The 9,187-nt window shown below is 37.2% G+C and overlaps 1 long non-coding RNA gene across 1 annotated transcript; it reads right to left on the bottom strand.

Annotated features, from left to right (window-relative positions):
- Positions 1–1,985: 1,985 nt before the first annotated feature.
- On the bottom strand, positions 1,986–6,642 carry LOC108372566 (uncharacterized). Its single transcript, XR_001848869.1, has 2 exons — positions 6,127–6,642; positions 1,986–2,045 (listed from the first exon to the last, which is right to left on the bottom strand). It is a non-coding gene; the product is annotated as an uncharacterized LOC108372566 (long non-coding RNA).
- Positions 6,643–9,187: the final 2,545 nt, after the last annotated feature.

Raw genomic sequence — 9,187 nt, 5'->3', positions numbered from 1 at the left:
ACTGGTATGATGCTACTAGTATTTCTACTAGTAGATGCTGATGCATGACCTGACAACTGACATCTCGTACTACATCGCAATGTTAAAAATACCAGTCGCTAACATTGAAAAAGCATAGAACGTGAACTGGTTGGGCTGAAACGCAAACTGGTAGAATTGTAGTTCACAACTAGTAAGTAGCTTTCCCTTCAGGGAAGTGACATTTTGACCAGTTTGGTTATTTTTCGTTGGTTTATTTATAATCTTTATAATTTTTTTATAAAAACCTAGCATATTACATAACCAGCCCCATATAAATCCACATTTCAAAATTCTTACAAAAATTATGAAAATTCAACAAATTTTAAAAATACACCCAAAAATTTATAAATTTTTATTATAAATTTTTACAAAAATTTTAGGTACGCAGTTTTATAGCTTATTAAATTTTAGTAGGTTAAAGTGTCATCTTTAAAATTATGAAAATTCAACAAATTTCAAAAATTACACCCAATAATTTTAAAATTATTATTTAAAATTTTTACAAAAATTTTAGGTACGCAGTTTTATAGCTTATTAAATTTTAGTGGGTTAAAGTGCAAATTTTAAAACGCTAGAAAATCGCGTTGATTTTTAATAATTTTTTTCCTGATGGTAGGCATTTTCCTCCATATAAAAGAAATTGTGGAGCATAAGTACTTTATATGGGAGAAAATGCCCAACAACTGAGAAGTAATTTGACCCAACCGCAGAGCATGCATTACTAATGCATAAGCCATACATTTGTTCTATTGAAGGACAAAGGAGAAAAGTCAAGATATAGCAAGTACTTAAATAATAACTAAAGAAAATTTATCTTTACCGAATCAGATGCTATGCCTAAAAAGCAAGAACGTGAACTGGTTTTGAACCGGATAAACCACCGAACCGAAGCATTACTAACCAAACCAGGCCGTTTTTCAACCGCTTTCTGGGATAGAGCGCTTTTGAACCGGCTGCCGAGATAGTGCGATTTTCCACTCAGCCGTCGATATAGCGAATATATTTTTTTTCTTTATTGTTACTGAAATAACTGTTTGTTACAGAAATATTGCAAATATGGATATAGGGGATTCACAAGGCGTGTTAACCGTCACAAAATAACTTAGCATTTTTTAAATGAAAAATATTGATTAAAATGATTTTAGAGTATTTCTAAGTACACTGAAATGTTTTTAAACTAATAAAAAGAATATATAATTAGCCCCACAAGCCCCCAAATTTTAACCGTTATTTAACAGAAAAACATGTAAAGCTTAAGATTTTACGTTGGTTAACACGTCTTGTGAATCCCCTAATAGTTTTGTTTTAATTCCCAAACCGTTGAACCGAACCGAAACCCCAGTTCAAAGCCAATAAAAACTGAACCAATTCGAAGCGCTAAAACGAACCGACCAAATTTTGCATGACGTTCACGTTCCTGCTAAAAGCGCCCATAATAAGGCAAATATCGAACACAAAAATTAAAATATTCTAATTTTTCATTTCTCTTGTTAGCTTACCTTAGAATACTTTGCTGTTCGGAAGTGGCCCGTGGAAAAATATTTTTTACTTATTGCTACAGTATTGAGCACAGCGTTTAATTCACTTTGGATTCTGTATTTGCGCGGATGGCTTGCTACTTAATTATGCCAAGTTCAATTCGTGTTAAGTATGCCTACTTGATTTTTTTCTATTAGTTTTTTTTCTTTAAGCTTTCGTCGTATGTTTTTGATTTTGCTAAGTTCTTTTTTGTTTTTGCTTCACTTTTTTTTAACACACAGGAGAGTGCTGCTTTTCAATCATCTTTGTATATGTATATGATTTTATCATATTTTTATGTTTTAATTTTCGTTTCGCTTTATACACGCACACGCGATGTTCGCCTTGTATTTTTGTTTATTTCTATTTTTATACAATTTTATTTCTTTTTAGGCGCGATGCCGCCGCTGCTTTTGTGACTTTGTTGGTCTCTTTATTTTTTTTTGTGTCGTATTTGTTCTTCGATTTATTTTGCGGTTATTACCACAGTATTTTTTTGCTCTTGCCTTTCGAATAAATGTTGTTGATAAATATGTACATATGTACATACTATGTCGATATTCTCTGTTGTTGTTTTTGCATTCCACTATTTTTCCACATCGCTAGGCGCAAAGACAAAGTGACAAATCACGTTTTTATGTCACGTTCACTTTACTAGCGCTGCCGCTGATTTGCTTATTCCACTTGATTTCTTGCCTTCTCATTTACTTTTAGACCCGGGGACTATAGTACCTAGTCAAGCCTCTCTTTGGTGAATAAAACCCATCGTATAAAAGCATACATACAGTGACTCAAACAAGTTGTAGGCGCTTTAACCAAAACCATATACAGTGGCGGAAAAATAAAAAGGGACACGACATTTTTTCAAATTTTGCTTATTTTTCTTTCGTTTATTTAATATTTATAATTTTTTCATAAAATTATAGTTCACTACTAACAAAAACCATATAAATTCATATTTCAATCTTTGTGCAAAAATTGTAAAAATTCAGCAAAATTGCATATAAATTTTCAACTATTTAATCAGATTTTTTATATTTATTTTTTTTTTTTTTTTTGAATATGTACATAGTTTTATAGCTCATTAAATTTTAGTAGAATGAAGTGTAAGTTTTAAATTGCTAAAAAATCGCGTTGATTTTTGGCAATTTTCTTTTATCGCATTTTCTTCATACAAAGTATGTATGTATCGACGCGATTTTTTAGGAACTTCTAACTTGCACTTTATTCTACTAAAATTTAATGGGCTATAAAACTGCATACTCAAAAAATTAAAAAGTTGAAGATTTAGAAGCAATTTTGCAAAATTTTTATAATTTCTGCACAAAGTTTGGAATATGAATTTATATGGTTTTTGTTAGATAATGAGCTATACTTTTATAAAAAAAAAAAAATTATCGGGCAGGTTCTGGAATTCCCTTCCGAGTGAATTTCAACCACTGCCCATTTGAATTCAAAGCATAATTGACTCAAATTCACTCGGAATTGCAAAACCTGTCGAAATCTATATATTAATACGCTAACGAAATTCCATACAAATCTATTCCTCCTTACTGCTCCCATGTTTCTCAACCGATTTGAATGTTTGTTCTTTTGTTCGAAAGGTGTTTTAAATAGGGGGTGCGCATTTTATTTGTTTTCCCGGTTGTTTATGGTCCAATTTGCTTCAAATTCAAAATACGTGTTAATAACATCAAGAGAAATATACCAGCAAAAAATGGACCGACCCGATAGGCGGCTCCAGAGCCGAAGCAAGTTTCAAGCGGCTAATCAATTCAAAAAATTAATGCCAACTTTTGTAAATTGCACTTGTTATATAAAAACAAATCTGAAAAATCAAAGCTATTTTTTAGCCGGTGAGACTTGCACTTCATGCAGAAAGGCTCTATCTTACGTTTCCATTTTTTACATTAAATGCAAAAACCCATTCTGTGTGTATGGCTATTTGAAAATTTTCAAGGAAGAACTGTATCCACCAATTTCGAAAAAAAAAAAGTTTCAGGGCCTTTCTACATTTCATCAACGATATGCTTTTGAATACTTTCAATCTACACATTATTTATTATATTTAACATTATGCGCTTTTCAACTCTGGCCAGCATTGATTATATATTGAAATAGTCTTACGAGCCTTATATAATTCATGTCTGATCCATACTTCTTACTTTAGCAATCCTTATTACTTACTTTAGTAAGAATTGGACATGGATTAGACAATAACTACATAGACATGAGCCACTTAACAGTATTTTTTGAATGTTGAAATGTGTCGTTATTGCAGAGGACCATCGATATGCAAATATACAATTAGATTTTGTTACAGTTAAATTTCTTACTATACACTCGGTTGCAAACGACATGCATACATGTATGTATGTATGTATGTAAATAATTAAAGAAACAGGTGCGATTTACTACTTCTACTTATTGGCCTACTTTACGTTCATTTCATTCAACTTTTGAAGCTGATTCCTCTGCAATTAGAACGTAGAGATAGTATTGACTCAAGCTTAGAAACCATGTCAAGCAATTTTTCCCTAACCCTTTTGTGCAGATTTTTCTCTGTCCACTCTTTTAACTAAGTACTAAAATTTATAAATTTTGTTAACGCTTCTGCATATTTTGCCAAGAAACTTCTTACTGTTTTTCCTCTAACCCAGTGATCGGTTTAAAAAAAAAAATCTGTGTGGTAGAATCTGGGAAAAAATGTGGTAGATTTCAAAAAAATGTGGTATATCTCCGGTTTTGGATCAAACTTTGTACAAAAATTAAAAAAATTCTGCAAGGTTTCCCTTAAATTGCAACCATTTTAATTACTCTAAAAAATTAATTTTGGTATAATAAAGTTCAAGATTGAAGTTGCTAAAAATAGTGTTGAGTTTTGGGAATTTTGTTCCTTGACAGTGTAAAGCAGTTTCTTCCATATCAAGATATTTTTCGAACATATTTTGCAACCTTGCGGAGTGCTGCAAGCTTTACAGAAACCGCTACTTGGGATTTGCCGATTTTAACATTTCTCAAGTAAAAGTAAGTAAACAACGCTTCAGAAACTTTAGATGCACTGAAATTTGCTAATACTTTCACAAAAATCGCCGTTCTTTAACATTTTCGCTAATTCTTTTTATAAATCATATATTTTACAATTTACCATAATAAAACCACGTTTCCTGTCGAAACATTTATTTTTGAGCAAATTTACTATTTTACAGGTTATTTTATCCTCCCATTCGGCTTTGTTTACTTTTACTTGAGAAATTTCATCGCCGCCGCGAATGCGGAATCTTGTATTATATCATTCTTGTTACCATATAGTGTTTAGTGTTGGACAATTTTTGCTCTTAAACTTAAGAAAATTATGTCGAGCAAAAATAAAACTAGGTACTCAAAAACGCGAATATGTGGTAGATTTCAGACCTTGTGTGGTAGATGTGGTAGACGCTCAAAAAAGTGGCAGATCTACCACAATGTGGTAGACGTCCGATCACTGTTCCAACCCTTGTTTTAATGAAATATATACATATTTATGTACAGCGTTGTGCAAAACAAAAGCAACAAATTTAGTTTTATTTTTGTCATTGCAGTATTTCTATCGAAAATGGTTTTACAAAAATTTAATGATTAATTATTAAAAACCTCAAAGTGCTTGAAAAGAAATATTTACCATTTTTAGGTGAAAAACATGATTAAAAAGCAAAAGCTGGCCCAGGCTACGTTGCATAAAAAAATCAACAGAGCATCGTAAAAACTCTTAATCCCACAACCACTGTAATCTTCGAGCAATTGATGCTAGTAAAAAGGTGTTCGCACGAGGCGATTTTGCGTTCAACTCACGCACGGTTGCACGAAAAAAAAAATAGAATGGCTAAATGTTGGCCGACGATTAACTTTGTTGAAAGCGATTAGTTGAAAGGCCGTTCAACCGTACATTTATTGTGATTTTAGTATTAACAAAGTTGACCTGAACGAAACGGTTTCTTACAAACAACTTTTGAATGGTTTAACGAAATCAATTACCGCCTTCGGATTCTTAACACTGGCAGTAATACCCATCGTTTGATGGTGTTTTGGGTCAATTTTCTGTGAGCCCGCTGTGGGAGCTGCATTTGTTCCAAGATTCTCGTCAAACTGTTTTGAAGATATACAGCAGTAACATTGATCAAACGCAATTTTCTGCTTTTGTTTTGTACAACACTGTAGCTATTGTACTTTATCATACTTCACAAAACACAAAGTTGACACAGTTGTCATTTCAGCAGCGGCAAACTGCGCAGCTCAGCCTTGCACTGCAACGTCGCGTCATCAGCTGAGCACAACAACTATGCTGTACCACCTTCCTCCAATTAGCAGACGATTAATGCAAAAACAACATCAGGTTAACCAACTTCGTGTGAGCCCCAAGCCCAAAGCCCCAAAGCCACGATTTTCTTTTCGCTTCTTTTAGCACGGCCGCACGGCACAGTTTTTAGCAGCACAGTCAGACAACAGCAAATTGACAATGCACTTGCGCCTTTGGAGCTTAATCCAATTCACATCAATAATGGTTGTTTTTGTGCACGGCCGAAATGCACTAATAACGGCACTGCTTACTTTTTCCCCATGAACAAATGCTGTACATGTTCTCTGCTTTTCATCCACTCCCACTAAATTTAGGTGCCCCGAAATATATTTTAATCTTCAACGAAAAATCGATTTTCTGAACTTTTTGTGATTTAATACAATTTAAATGTGCCCCGTGAATGCTCACCGTGCGATATGCGATGCAGACGTTTGTGCAGTCTGGAATTTCGTTCACTGTTTGCAATCGTTTTTCCTCTAAAATTTTTGCATTATTACGTTTCTTGGCTGAATTTTTATGTTAGAATTTTTCTTCACTAAAAATGTGGTTTAAATGCCTACATCAAACAAATTTTACGACTGTAAAAACCTCGATCCGCAATTCTGCTGCACACTCAAACAGGGAAAATAAAAGACTGAAAAACTTTTGGAAAAGAACTTGCATCGATAACCGATAGCCACTTTGACAATCGATTAGCGAGCAGTGTTGCATTTTTAGGATTAAGAGAAAATCCCTAATAGGGAATTTACATGATTCAACTTTCACAGGCGATTAGTTGAACCAAAAGTTGAACGAAAGCAGGGAGCCGACCAACTTCATTGTAAGCGATTAGTTGAAAGGCTGTTTACACCAGGCGATTGTTGCTTTCAACTAAAAATCGCCTGAAAAATCGCCTCATGTAAATTCCCTATAATCGGTTGGCGAAAAAGACCCAAACCGGTTCACTTTCAGCTTTCAGGGACAGTGTTAAGAAATATGGACTGTCCTGACAAAACTGGTAGTGGTTTTTCATGTATGTAATTGCAGGCATTCCTCCTTTGTCTATTCTGTTTGAAAAAGAGGCCTGCTGAAGCGCCCTACGACAGCCCAATATGATCAGCAAGAAAAATTGGGATCTTCGGGGTCATTGGGAGGTTCTAAAGCCATTCCTGGGTAATCCCGAGTTATCCTTCTACAAACCCTACAAGGTCAGAATTCCTGAAAGAGAGCTGATTCGTAGCTTTTTTCCTATACAAAAAAGTAAATTGTAACAAAAATTTGAAGGAATTTTATTTACTTAAATGCGTTATGCCTTTCGGCAGCGGGCGGATTCAAAATTGGATGAATATCGTACAGCTGATTGCAGTTTACCAACTACTGGAAATATCATTGATCTTCCACCACGATAATTCGGTAACCGGTAAAGCGATACCAAAATAATTTTACACAAACAAAATACCTGGGGAAAATCTACCGCAAAACTCAACATGCAAACATGATTGCGTGAACCAAAAATACAAGATCACCTAATCAAAGAAGTAAGAAAAAAGTATATTTCTGAGCGTTTTTGACATCTGCCTAAGAATGAAAACAAACAAAGAAAACGAAAAAGACGCGGTGATTGAGTCATCTACTCCTGCAGCTGCTAGGCTGCATAAAGCTTTAGCGAGAGACAACACTGGGAGCAGGCTGCCTAATAGGCTACCTAATTGGGCTTTTTCAGATACTGAACAGGAAAGGGCACTCGCCCTGCTGTCGGCCCACTTCCCGGACGCCATTCCCACCGCCGGGGATACGTTGTTCCGTGCGTTCAGGCCATCCCCACCAGACTGGAAGTTGGCTAAAAGCCTTATAAACCGGCAAACAGTGCGGTGGGCTCTGAACTCTTTCGAACGGTACAAGACCCCTGGGGTGGATGGTGTATGTCCGGCGCTGCTGAAGCAGGGCGGGGAGCTCTTACTTCCACATCTTGTGGACATTATGAGGGACAGTCTAGCACTGGCTCACATTCCCAAGGTGTGGCAGAGGGCCAGGGTTATCTTTATCCCGAAGGTAGGTAAGAGGGATTACTCTCTTGCCAAGTCATTCAGGCCGATAAGTCTCACATCCTTTATGTTAAAGGCAATGGAGAAAATTATTGATCATGAAATCAGGTTTAACACTCTAAAACAAACCCCTCTGCATTCCAACCAGCACGCGTACAGGGTGGGGAGATCCACGGATACTGCCCTGTATGCCCTAACGGAGGAAATACAAGGGATCTTTGAGCGTGATGAGGGTGTGCTCTGTGCCTATCGAGGGGGCCTCGATAACGCCTCCCATTTGGGAGTCGACAGAGCTCTTAGGAAACAAAAAGTTCAACCAACCATCCAAGATGGATAGCAAGGTTACTTCAGGCCAGGATTGCCGAAACCGAAGGCGGTGATAGCGTCGTTCAAATACAAACGACGAAAGGGTGCCCACAAGGGGGGGTATTATCTCGTCTACTGTGGAGCTTCGTTGTGGACGAACTCCTACAGAAACTTACTAACGAGGGCGTCCGTTGCCAAGGGTACGCGGACGACAAAGTGATTATCGCTAGAGTGGAGTTCGCAAGTACTCTCTATGACATCGTCCAAAGAGGACTTAACCTTGCAAAAAGGTGGTGCGCAGACGTATGTTTAAATATCAACCCTTCAACCCTTCTAAGACAGCCATAGTCCCCTTCACCAAGAAACGAAATCTCCAGGGGATGAGGAACTTGACCTTGGACGGGGTCGTAATCAGTGTCGCCACTCCAAGCTTCTGTGGAGGGCCCATGTTGATGCGGTCACCTCTAAGGCCACGAGGGCGATGATGGTGTGCAAACGTCTAGCGGGTAAATCCTGGGGGTGCACTCCGAGGATCCTCAGATGGATGTACACCATGATAGTGAAACCAATAGTGACTTATGGTCCGGTGGCTTGGTATTCCAGGACTGCTATGGGACCCTCTCCAAGATTCAACGTCTGGCATGTGTTTGCATTACGGGAGCAATGCGCCCATGCCCGACGGCAGCGCTGGAGGTAATGCTGGAACTCGAGCGAAGGTAAGGTGCTATCATCTAGGAACAGGGACAAACTAAGTTCCCAGCTCCCCCTGGCTTTGATCCCCAGGGACGATATTAACAGAGAGGTGGTCTTCAAGAGAAATTTCAGGACCCACACTTATAACAAGGCGACCTGGTGTACCTCTATTATGGAGAGTCACATACAGGCGAGCACAATACAGTGGTATACTGACGGCTCTAAAATACCCGCGGGGACTGGAGCAGGCGTGTACGGCCCTAGGCTGAAGCTTTCGGTGCCCCTGGGA

This window comes from Rhagoletis zephyria, unplaced genomic scaffold, assembly GCF_001687245.7.
Source record: "Rhagoletis zephyria isolate East Lansing unplaced genomic scaffold, Rhagoletis_zephyria_1.1 Rzeph_scaffold_05871, whole genome shotgun sequence".
NCBI classification, from domain to species: Eukaryota; Metazoa; Arthropoda; class Insecta; order Diptera; family Tephritidae; genus Rhagoletis; species Rhagoletis zephyria.
This window is presented reverse-complemented; position numbering and strand designations above follow the sequence as displayed.